Here is a 12,798-nt window from a genome sequence, read left to right as displayed (position 1 = left end):
AGCCTTCGATCTTGTTTTTTGGTTTGCTGTGTTTAAAGAAGCATATTAGACATAGTTGCACAGACCATCTCAACAAACGAAATCAGTCATAATATCCTACACCCACCGTAAATGTGGTGCTCTTAGTTTTTCCACCTCCCATCCTCCCTGCCTCCCTCTCTAATTTCCGATCCCACCTTCCCCCTCCCCCCACCCATCCCAACTCCTGGCTGCCTTACAGTCTTCAAAGTCTTGTCACTTGGTATAGAAATCACAATTATGTTCTTTATAATAATGGTGTCATTAAGTATTTATCTTTATAAGATTGACTAAAGTGGCTAAACATAATGCTCTCTAGTTTTGTCCATGTCGTGCGGTGTCTGAGAGTGTTGTCCTTGTTTCTTAATGACGCATATTATTTCACAGTCGGAAAGCACAGCTTTCATCTTCATACTTCCTTTCATGCACTTCTTATGCTGAATATACATCCATAGTCCAAATAGTTCTGTTTCTGGAAAAACTTCCCCAAATTACTTCCTGAGAGAGGTAATTTTCTAAGGACTTGCTTAAAGTAAGATGGCTTTACAAAAAATTATGAATAGTTTTGCAAGGTATAAATTACTTACTTAATTCAAAGCCTATCTTTAGACAATGGGACATCCCCTCACAGAAGGGTCACAAGGAAGGGACAACGCAGCCAGGGTGCAGTAGAGCACCAATAGAAGACACAACATTCTTCTAATTCTGTAATGCTTCCTCCCCTCAACTATCATGACCCCAGTTCTACCTGACAAACCAAGCTAGACCAGAGCATGTGAATTGGCACAGATAAGAGCTCTCAACACAAAATCCAGGACAGACAAACCCCTCAGGAACAATAATGGGAGTAGTATACCATGAGGGTCAGGGGAAGGTGGGAGGAGAGGGGGAGAGCATGTCAACCAGTGGCAATGATCAACGAAAAACACATCCCCCCCCCAGGGGGACAAACAACGGAAACACAGGTAAAGGGAGATAGCAGATTGTGTAAGATATGAAAATAATAATAATTTATCAAGGATTCACAAGTGTGGGAGGGGAGGGAGGGAAAAAAGAAGAACTGATACCAAGGACTCAAGTAGAAAGACAATGTTTTTAAAATGATGATGGCAACATGTGTACAAATGTGCTTGATGCAATTGATGTATGGATTGTTATAAGAGCTGTAAGAGCCCCCAATAAAATGAGTTATAAATATATATGTACGCATACTTTTTAAAAATAATTTGCCAGTCAAAATTTGAAATCACTTTTCATTATTTTCTAAGTTTCAGCAGGAGTATTGAAAAATCTGCTGACATTCTGGTTTCCAATCCCTTGTATGTAACCTGGTTTTCCTTTCTGAAAATTTTTAATGTCTTTTATTTATCTTTAGGTCCCTGAGTTGTCATAATGATATGCCATAGTGTAGGTCTTTTTTATTTTCATTAATTAAGCTAGGCATTTGTTGGGTTCATGAAATCTGGATATTCCTTGTCATTTAGTTTTGAGATGTTTACTAGACCCACACACACATGCAGGAGTTTCAATAAGTTCATGAAAATTTTCAGTTAAAAGCTATTGGAACTTCTTCATCAATTTTTGCAGCCTCTTCATTTGTGTATTCCTTTGAAGCATACAAATACACATATTCATACATATACAAACACACTTACTCCTTATATACACACGTACTCCTCACATATTAACTATTTGTTATTCAACATTTCCAATTTATGACAAGAGTTAAAAATCTACTATCTGCCATTTTTCACATTAATGATTTACATCCGACAATAACAAACACCGAAGTGTGAGGTGAGGCTAATGCTGGCTGTGATGCTTAAGATTATGTGTCAACTTAGCTCCAGGGCCATGATTCTAAGTTGTTTGGCAGTTACATATGTAACTCATATGTTATGAGGTCGTCATCCCTGATTTGTGATCTGATGTGGTTATTCTCCAATTTTACGTAAGGCCTATTTTGCAAAATGGCATACAGATGTGGGTAAACAGAAAAGTCTTGTTGTCAGGGTTCTAGTCCGTGTATGCATTGGTTTATTCCAAACAAAATATACTTCACCAGGTGTCTCTGATCAGTGGATGACCACAGACAAGTTCTTTCATTAGGGTACCTGCCAAACAAAGGTTCAATCAAAACAGCGGCTTCTGAGGGGATCTGTTGGGTCAGCTAAGTTCAAAGCGGTAGGCTTATAAGATTCTAGAGATAGTTTGGGGAATTTCAAAGGGATAATCTTAGTAGATTTTCTTGAAGAACAAAGGACACTCGTGCACATTATGAAAAGGCTTAAAGAAAATTGAAACCTACAACAACAACAATAACAAAAAACTGGCATTGGTGAGGGGAAAGAGCCAGAAAGGCACACTGAAGAACTTCTTTCTATCACAACAATGCACCTGCTCAGGCACCTGTAACAAGGGCTGTCCTAAGCGACCTTCATTAGGAAACCTTACCCAATCCACCCTACATCACTGATCTTTCCCTTTCAGACCTTTTTTTGGTTTGTTTCTTTTTTTTTTTTTTGCACAAATTTCATGGCCTTTTTATTATGAAAGCAGTTTTCCATTTTTTTAAAGATCATTTTATGGGGGGCTCTTATAACTTTTTTTCTTTATTATACTCAAAGAAACATGACGAGTTCCTTGAGGATGCCCACACTGTCTTTTTTATTGTAGTCAAAATCGAAGTATACAGAAATCTTCAGGGAAATGTTAGGGAGATGGAAACATTACCTTCAGAAATCTCAAGATCGAAATGTAGGATATGTCAAGAAACAATTACTTCAAATGTGATCATTTTATTTAACAAACATTTCAATATTTTATAGCAGTTCTTTTGGACTTCTGTGTGTATGCACAATTTCCTGCTACTTGTTTTCTATCTTCTCTCTCCCTAAAACTACTATTGATTAAGTCTTGCATTTCTCTCTCCCACCACCCATGTTTTGATCTTTTGCTTGACTTTGAGTAAGAGTCTTTAGATTACAATTTTTCAAGTGATATTTTAAGAATCTATTATAGGTTTAATATCAAATAGTTCTCTACCTTACATTCATTTTTCTTTCAAAGGATTCTGTTTCTTAGATGAATTATCTTCTCTAAGGACATGAATTTTAGTTTAGTTTTCTACGTTTTTCTGCCCTATTATCTGTTTCCTTTGAGATCATTCTCTCTCCCGCCACCACCCCGCTCTGTCTGTGTCTGTGTGTATATGTGGTTTCTGTCTTCCATGCTAAATGCTTTTCTTCAAATGCTTGCTGATCCTTTATAGTCTATTCATATTTTAAAATGGAATTTCTTTTAAGGCTTATTAGCTGCTAGGCTTCACTATAGACGACTGGGCAGAAACCCAAACTTTTCATTGGAAGAATGCCAATTGTCAATACAGGCAGTTCTCATTTTGCATGTTTCCAATATGCATGAATTTTAGTTTCCCTGGTTTAGTTAAATAACACAATTCCCCTAACAGCACAGTTCAAATTTCATATATTAACTATGAGTAATTATATAAAGTAAAAACTTGGCTGCTAGCTCTCTAGTTCACAAATCATTATGTAAACAGCAGGTGCACACAGATGTCATGTCACTATGTCTGTTGGTGATTGGTGCGTCCAGTTCACACATACAATTCCGGTGATCAACCCACATGACAGTCAACAAAAGAAGATCATTGAGAGGGAATTTGATAGCAACGATGAAAATCTAGAAAAGAAATAGAAAGTCAAAATGATGGAAGTAAAACTGAACAGGATTTGCTCAAGGGAGATGCAAAGTAAAGTTAGGGCAAGAACTAGACCTGCATAACCCTATGATGTGAACAACATTGAAAAAGTTCAATGAACCTAAAACAAAACAAGGTAAAGTAACCTTTTTAATTTAAATTACATTAGGTACAGAAAACTGCTTATGGTTGAGATGCTTCCTTCTATTTTGAATTCTTTAATCCTGTTTGTTTTTAATCCCCATCAGTTTGGCTAACATTCAGACCAGATTATTAAAACTAGTCACTATATTGGAAGAAAATGGTAATCACAGAGTGACTGCCAGTATGACTTGATTAATGCTCCAATATCTGGAAAAGCTTATAAGTACATATTAGAATGCTTCAGAGAGATTTTCATCCAGATGTCAAAGATAAGTTAAGGCAGGAGTTATGCTGATCATCAACCACTTAATGTAGATGATACGACTCTTTTTGAAAGGCAATTCCATCTGTAACATTTGTGACAAAAGATGATGGATCATGAAGCGGCCAGAATGGAGAGACTCTTGATACACAGCCAGAGAAACATAGTGAAAGCAAACGTATTGACATCAATAAGGAAAGTCATTGTGACTAAAAGGATGAAGATGACTCAGAGGAAGTAACACTGGCCAAAAAAAAAAAAAGGGTCCTCACATTAATGGAACTCTTATTTTGCTCCCACAAGATTGAAAGTGAAGGGGGAAAAATGTTCAGAGCTGATTTAAACTTGGTTTGTTGTTGCTGGGTGCCATGCAGCTGGCTCCCACTCATGTTCCACAGGACAAAACATGAACTGACACTGCGCCATCTTCACCACGCTTGTGCTGTTTGAGCCCACTGCTGCCGCCACTGTCTCCATGCCTCTCTCCCATCAGAGGTTTCCTCTTTTTGCCTATCCTCTGCTCTTCCAAGCATGGAGTCCTTTCCCAGGGACTGGTCTCTCCTGATAGCATAGCCAACGTATGTGAGATAAGTACCACCATCTTCCCTCCTAAGGAACCTTCTGGCTGTTCTTTTCTTTTTAAAATAAACATTAAAGTGGTTTTAGTAAACTATTGGTTTCCTGTTTTGTGTTGTTTTGGCACAGGCTCCTTGTCTGTTTCCTCTCCTGCTCTTTTCATGCTTTTTCTCTGGTCCGACAGCATCACTGTTTTCATCATATTCATCTTCACGATCAAATGGCATTTTCTTGCCCTGAAGTCTGGTGAGGTAGTTAGTTTATTGTGCCAACCTGACTGAAAAACATGTGGGGTTACTGAAGGGCGGAGGGATAAATGGCTCAGTCAGCCTTGCCTTTCTAGTTCTTGGGTCTCTTGCTTTCTGGTGGTCAGGCCAGGGTGCAGCTGCCTTAGCCAGCTCCCTGCTTTAGCTGGCAAGGCTCACTTCCTGATAGCCCTGAGGAGAAGCTGCATGGACCCACCCCGATGCAGCCCTGGGTGCTGGAGCAGCTGTGACAAGGCTCCTGCCAGCACTGAGATGCTTACACATTCACTGACTCAGCTTTCCTCCTGCAGTCAGCATCATTGCACGCGTGTTGTGCGATGGAGGAGGACTTTGTGGATTGGTGTCGGACATGTGGGTTAATGGGTTAATGTTGGGCTTGTGGGCTTGGGCAGCACTGGGTTGAGATGTTTTCTTGATGTGCACTTACCCCATATATAAAACTTTGTCTTATACATGAGTTTCTGTGGATTTGTTTCTCTAAAGTAACCAGAGTAACACACCTGGACAACTGTATTTCTCTTTCCCTTTCCTTTAAATTTGCCACTTTTCGACCTCCGTTTGTCCAGGGATTCTTGTTGATCTTCCATGAGTTTTTTCAGTGCTACTTTTTCCACTTCTTCTCATACTTTCCACCGCACTTTTCTGGTTTTTAATTGCAGGTTACTTGTTACGTGCATCTTTGGCTTTATCCAGTACTTCTTTAACTTTTTCTTTAAATAGAATTACTGCCTCTTTTGCTCTGCTCACAAAGACTATACATTTGATTTCTCCATGACTTGTGAAAAGGATGTGCACATCCTCTTTACAGGCATGATCATCTATGTCGCCCCCAAATGTCAGCAAGCAACTCACCTTTCCTTCAAGAGATTTCATTTCCGCAGCTTGTGCTAACTTCTGTTTTCCTGCTTGCCCTTGTTTAGCTCAGAATTTAGCCTCCACTTTATTTTGCTTCCTTTCTTCATTCTTTTTGGCAAAGTAATCATCCTTGTAAAGTATTAGCTGGTTTGTGTCTTTATATTTCTCGCCAGGGGTCTCTACATACCTCTTAGCAAATTTAATTCCTCAAACACGACAGATATTGATCCCTTAAATGCTCTGTGCAATGTTCTTCTCATGTAAATATTTAGTATTTCACCTTTGTCTCTAGACCATTCTTGTGTGTCATCAAGGGTTGCACCAATTGGGAAGCCTTTAAGATAAATAGATCTTTTTTTACACCATTTTCAATATTCATCAGTCACTTCAGGGAGAAGTTTGCTTGGAGATCTTCTGATTTTAGTTTTATCTTCATTTGAGTTTTAGTTTTATTTCCCCATGAGTTCAATGCTTGATTTGCTCAGTGTTTCCACTATGACATTAAAGTCTGTTGTTAGATAGTCTAATCTGTTGAATTTTATCAATATCTTCAATGGAACCTCCTGGGTGTCCCTCCAATACAGATTTGTTTGTACTTCTAGCATCCACAGTACTTCCCATGTATCATAATTTAAATGTGTCAGTCCTTCTCCAATCTTCCTGATTTATTGTGTAGCTTTCATGTGGCTATGAGGTGGTTGAAAAGACCATGGCTTGCCTTAGGTGCACTTGAGTCCTCAAAATGACTTTTTTTAATCTTTAATACTTTAAACAGATCTTGTGCAGCAAAATTGCCTAATAAATCGTTTGATTTCTTGACTGTTGCATCTATAAGCATGAATTGGGGATTCAAGTAAAATGAATTATTTGACAACTGTAATCTATTCTCTGCTTATTGTGATTTTATTTATTCGGTCCTGTTGTGAGGACTTTTGCATTCTTTCCATTGAATTAAAATTCATACTGGCTTTCATCTTCATTGCAATACTTTGCTTGGTTTTACATGCTACTCTTCGAACTGTTCTCTTCAGCTCTTTTATTCCATCATCTTTTTTATTCATTTTAGCAAGAACAAGTGTCAGAGTCTCTCCCAACATCCATGCTGGTCTCCCCCACCCCACCTGTCTTTTTAAGGACCTTTCCTTTGTATGGTATTCTTGATACCATCTCACAGTTTGTTTTATCTTCTTTTACTCTGTTCAATATGTCCAGTCTGCTCTTGAGATGACCTCTAAATTCAGGTGGAACATACTTTAGGTCATATTTCAGTTCTTCTCGACTTGTTCTATTTTTCTTCAGCTTCATCATGAACTGACATATGAGCAATTAATGGTATGTTCCACATTCAGTCTCTGGCCTTGTTTTGGCTCCTGATATTGCACATCCCCATTGTCTCCTCTCATGGATGCAGTCAGTTTGATTCTGTAACCCATCTGACATGGTCCACCACTTAGAATATGAAATTAGAAAACACACTTTAATTCTCAATATCATTCATGGTTTCAATTACAATGTATTAAATGAATCTTAGTTTTAGTATTATCCTCTGTTCCTAAGGCTTTGAAATTTTGACACCCCACAAAAGGTCCTAAACCAATTTTACTTCCCCCCATCGATTAGTAAGATCATTTTGCATAGTTCCAGCTTGCAACGGAAATTGTATGACTTCACATTACTGTGAAAAGCTAAGCCTGCCTGTATTCATAGAGCTTTTCTCTGGACCATTCAATTTCGACGACGTTCAATCCTGTAATCTCTTTCCTGGTGACTATGTATTCGGCTACTTGCATTGTTGAAGCTGAGCGGTACAAGAGTTATGAAGGTGTCACCTTTGAGTGGAACTTGTACATGGACAAGAAGTCCATGGTGTGAAGCGAATAAGGGAAGGTGGCATGGTGTAAAAGACGGAAAGCTGTGCATCAGGGTTGTCTCCTTTCACTGTACTGATTGGATATGCCTGCCCAACCACTAATCAGAGAAGGTTGACCCTAGGAAGAAGAAGGAGACTGGAAGTGCAGAGTGGAGACCCAATGCCCATATGTCGGCCACTGGAGATCCCCTTGCAGAGGGGTCTAGGGGAGGAGACGAGCCAGTCAAGGTGAGATGTATGATGATGATGAAAGCAATGAATATACAGATGTGCTTTACACAATCAATGGATGGATGCATGGACTGTGATAAGAGTTGTATGAGCCCCTAATACAATGATTTTAGTAAAAGAAGAAGAAGAAGAAGAAGAAGAAGAAGAAGAAGAAGAAGAAGAAGAAGAAGAAGAAGAAGAAGAAGAAGAAGACGGAGGAGATAACCTTATGATTGGAGTAAGATGTATTACCAACCTACAGAGGACACAACCTTGTTTGCTGAGACTTAAGGGGACTTAAAGTGCTTGCTGAATGTAGCAGTTAGATTTTTAAAAAATCATTTCATTAGGGGCTCATACAACTCTTACCAAAATCCAGAAATACATCAACTGTATAAAGCACATTTGTACATTCATTGCCCTCATCTTTCTCAAAACATTTGTTCTCAACTTAAGCCCCTGACATCAGCTCCTCATTTTCCCCTTCCCTCCCCACTCCCCTTTCCCTCATGAACCCTTGATAATTTATAAATTATTATTTTGTCATATCTTGCACTGTCCGACGTCTCCCTTCACCCACTTTTCTGTTGTCTGTCTCCCAGGGAGGAGGTCACATGTAGATCCTTGTAACAGGTAACCCCTTTCCAACTCACCCTCCCTCTACCCTCCCGGTATCCACACTCACACCACTGGTCCTGAAGAGATCTTCTGCTCTGTATTTCCTGTCTTTCCAGTTCCTATCTGTACCAGTGTACATCCTCTGGTCTAGATTTGATAAGGTAGAATCGGGGCCATGATAGTAGGGGGGGCGGTGAGGAGGAAGCATAAAGGAATTAGAGGAAAGTTGTATCTTTCGTCTTTGCTACACTGTACTCTGACTGGCTTGTCTCATCCCCGAGACCCTTCTGTAAGGGGATGTCCAGTTACCTACAGATGAACTTTGGGTCTCCACTCTACACTCCTCATTCACAATGATATGATTTTTTTGTTCTGATGATGCCTGATCCCTTTGGCACCTCGTGATCATGCAGACTGGTGTGCTTCTTCCATGTGGGCTTTATTGCTTCTTAGCTAGATAGTCGCTTGTTTACCTTCAAGCCTTTAAGACCCCAGATGTTATATCTTTTGATAGCCGGGCACCATCTGCTTTCTTCACCACATTTGCTTATGCACCCGCTTTGTCTTCAGCGATTGCAGCAGGAAGGTGATTATCATAGAATGCCAGTTTAATAGAAGACAGTATTCTTGCATTGAGGGACTACTTGAGTGGAGGCCCAATGTCCATCTGCTACCTTAATACTAAACCTGTAAATATATGCATACAGATCTCTTTTCCCATCCTCATATATAAATATATTTACATATGAACATGCCTTTATTTAGACTTCTATAAATGCCCTTTGCATCCCAGCTCTTTCCTCTATTTCCTTTGACTTTCCTCTTGTCCCACTATCTTGCTCAGTCTTTATTTGGGTTTCAGTAATTCCTCTTGGTTACATTACCCTTAATCACGCCCTACTAGGCCTCCTACACCTTCCTCACCACCAATTTGGATCACTTATTGTTCCCTTGTCCCTCGGTTTGTTAACACCACTACCTTTCCCCCTCTCCCATGCCCACCCCCACGAACTGTGGGTCTCATTGTTTTCTCCTCCATATTGTTCATCCAGCCTATCTTATTTAGACAGACCTGCGGAGATAATAACATGCACAAAAATAAGACAGAGCAAAACCAAGCAACAAAAGAAAAGAAAACAACAACAAACCAATGACAAAAAGCAAGATAGCAGTTAGATTTCATGTCAACTCAAATGTGCCTGAAAACATAGGGGTGGACTCCAACCTATCAATCCGTTCTCAGCCTGATGATGCCTTCTTGGGAGGTGTGGCCTTCTTATACGGAGAAATAAGGAACCTCCCTCTCTCTGCCAATTTCCTTGCCTGCCTGTTGAAATTCTGCTTGCCCCCATGTGAGCTGCCCAACCCTGAGAACTGTCAGCACCCTGCCATGTCCCCAATGACATTGCATCCAAGTGACTGCCTGTGATCTTCCTTTTTCACCGAGGTGAGTCTGAACGGGGGCTTATGGACCAGCCTCAGACTTAGGGACTTGAGTTGAACTGTGCTGCGATGGCTTCTTGATATATAAATACTTCTTGATACAACACTCTTTTTTATACGTAGATGAGTGTCACTGATTTTGTTTCTCTAAACAGCCCATCCTGATGAAGAATTTATGTGTTTGAACTATGGTGCTGGAGCAGAATATTGAAAGCACCACAGAGTGCCAAAAGAGCCAACAGATCTGTCTTGGACAAAATGCAGCCTGAATTCTCTTTAGAGGTAAGGATGAAGAGCCTTCTTCTTGTGTACTTTGCACATGTTAGGAAAGACCAGTCCCTGGAGAAGGACATCATGCTTGGTAAATAAGAGGGGCAACGCAAAAGAGGAAGGCCTTTGACAAGATGGATGGACACAACAATGGACTCAAACATCAGAACAATTGTGAGGATGGTGCGGGACCAGGCAATGTTTTTGTTCTGTTGTACAGAGGGTCACTATGAGTCGGAACCAACTTGAAGCCACCTAACAACATCAACATAGATACCATCCTAAAGCAGTATCTCCTTATGGTTTTAATTTGAATTTCCCTTTTCATGTGTTTGTCAGTCATTTGTTTGCCTTCTAGGAGAAAGATATAGGCAAGTCTAGTCTCTCTCTCTCTCTCTCTCTCTCTCTCTCTCTCTCTCTCTCTCTCTCTCTCTCTCTCTCTCTCTCTCTCTCCTCACTTCCTGCAAGACATCCCTGATGAGGACAAGACACATAGCACTATGCTGATAGACCCCATTCCCGGGGAACTGGAGAAGGCACTTGGAGACCTTTGCCAGCGCTGAGATGCTTACAACGCCTCTGGATCCAAAGATTTTCTACCCACTGGCCTGTGATCGTCCTGTACCCACAATCATTACATATGTTTCGTAAGTCTGAAGAGGACTTTATAGATTGGTATCGGACATATGGGCTAATATCGGACTTATGGACTTGATCTAGACTGGGCTGGGATGTTTTCTCAATATTCAACTGCTCTTGTATATAAACTTTTTTACTTATACATATATGAGTTTCTATGGATTTATTTCTCTAGTCTATCCAGACTAACACACGAGATTAGAAAGACTCATCTTTCTCCCACAGAGCAGCCTTAGAGTTAGCAGTCCAGCAGATTAACACAGTAAAAGTGATAAACGACTGAACCTCTCTCGCTTTTCTCATCTCTGCCGCAGAGTAAACCATAAGCACCTTTCTTGGGCTCCAGAGACAATACCCCACCTCCTTGCTGAGGACCAGATTGACCAACATTTATTCCAAAAGTCCAATCGCCCATTCCTTGGTCTGCCTCCAGGGCAAGCCTCCCTGAAATGTCTCTCGCTCTCCAGCAGCTCTCATTCTCACTTCAGCCCCCCTTCCACCTAGTAGTCAGCCAGCTAAGCCTTGTAATGGTGGGACTCTCCTAGCTTTGTAAAGAGGTTTTATGAACACAGTTTGCTAAGAACATCTCTAACATCCAAAAAGGGACATAGGCGCCATTCAGAAGCATTTTCCAGTTGCTGCTCTCCCCAGCCTCTCTGCTTCTGCACACCTATACTTCACCCTTTGCTGCCTTTCCCCACATGTTAATTGGTTTCTGCTGATGAAACCAATCAAATTGGAAGAGATGAATATAGCCATGTGTATGCATGAGCTTGGTCCATTTCCCAGTATGTAGACTGGCTCATGATAAAGCTTCCATGAATGCACTGCATCTCGCCAAAGGAGGAGCTGCATACAAATTGACCTTTTATCGTTGCAAAATATCTTCCTTGAGGACTTCTTAAAGCACCAAGGCAATGAATGAAGCCACAAAGGAAAAATAGAGGTAGAAGTGACAAAGTACAAATGAAAAATGTATGTGCATTAAAGAAAGAAATAAAACACCAAAAACACACTACTGGAGAGTAAATAAATTAGTAGTACAACTTTTTTGGAGGGCAGTCTGATGTATGTATTTAAAAACCTTTCAAATGTTCTTACTATGAAACGCAGCAATCCCACTGTTAAGAGTTGATCCAAAGGCAACAAATATGTATAGGCATATAATGATTTTACTATAGAATTCTTTATCCGAGCTTAAATGTTATAATAGTAGGGGATCGGGAGCAACCCAACTGTCCAATAACAGGGGATCGTCAAAGACAGGGACCTCCACTCCTGTGAAGAGTTCAGGTGAGAGGTCTGGCAGAGGAGGCGGGAGAAAAGGGGGAGGTGCTTTCAAGGAATTGAAGAAGGAAGAAAATGCTCTGAACCTGAGTTTGGTAGCTAGAGATGATTAAACGATGGAATGGTATGATGTCTAGATTAGCTCCTCATAAAATGATTTTAGGGGGAAATACAGTTATAGGTTCAGAAACTCACAGGGACAGTTCTACTCTGTCCTCTAGGGTCACTATGAGTCGGCATTGACTCGAGGACAGTGAGTTTCCTTTAGTTTGATACATTCCCATAAGGAGCTTCTAGAGAAAGATGAAGCTTTCTACTCCTGTAAAGAGTTACAGTCTAACCGAAATCCACTAGAGCAGTTCTACCCTGTCCTAAAGGGTCACTATGAGTCTGAATTGACTTCATGGCAGTTAGAGTTTATATATATATTGGCATGTAGGAATATAAAGCAAACATTAAAAATTATGGGTTTAGGGCAATGAATGTACAAATGTGCTTTACACAATTGATTTATGTGTGGATTGTGATGAGTTGTATGAACCCCTAATAAAACAATTAAAAATATATATGGGTTTGAAAAATACTGTCATAGGAAAATGCTCAGGGTGTATCTAGGTAA

General features: G+C 40.1%; 1 pseudogene; it reads right to left on the bottom strand.

Moving 5' to 3' along the window:
- Window positions 1–2,639: 2,639 nt before the first annotated feature.
- LOC142433685 (lupus La protein pseudogene) lies at window positions 2,640–6,447 on the bottom strand (annotated as a pseudogene).
- Window positions 6,448–12,798: the final 6,351 nt, after the last annotated feature.

This window comes from Tenrec ecaudatus, chromosome X (assembly GCF_050624435.1).
Source record: "Tenrec ecaudatus isolate mTenEca1 chromosome X, mTenEca1.hap1, whole genome shotgun sequence".
Lineage (NCBI taxonomy): Eukaryota > Metazoa > Chordata > Mammalia > Afrosoricida > Tenrecidae > Tenrec > Tenrec ecaudatus.
This window is presented reverse-complemented; position numbering and strand designations above follow the sequence as displayed.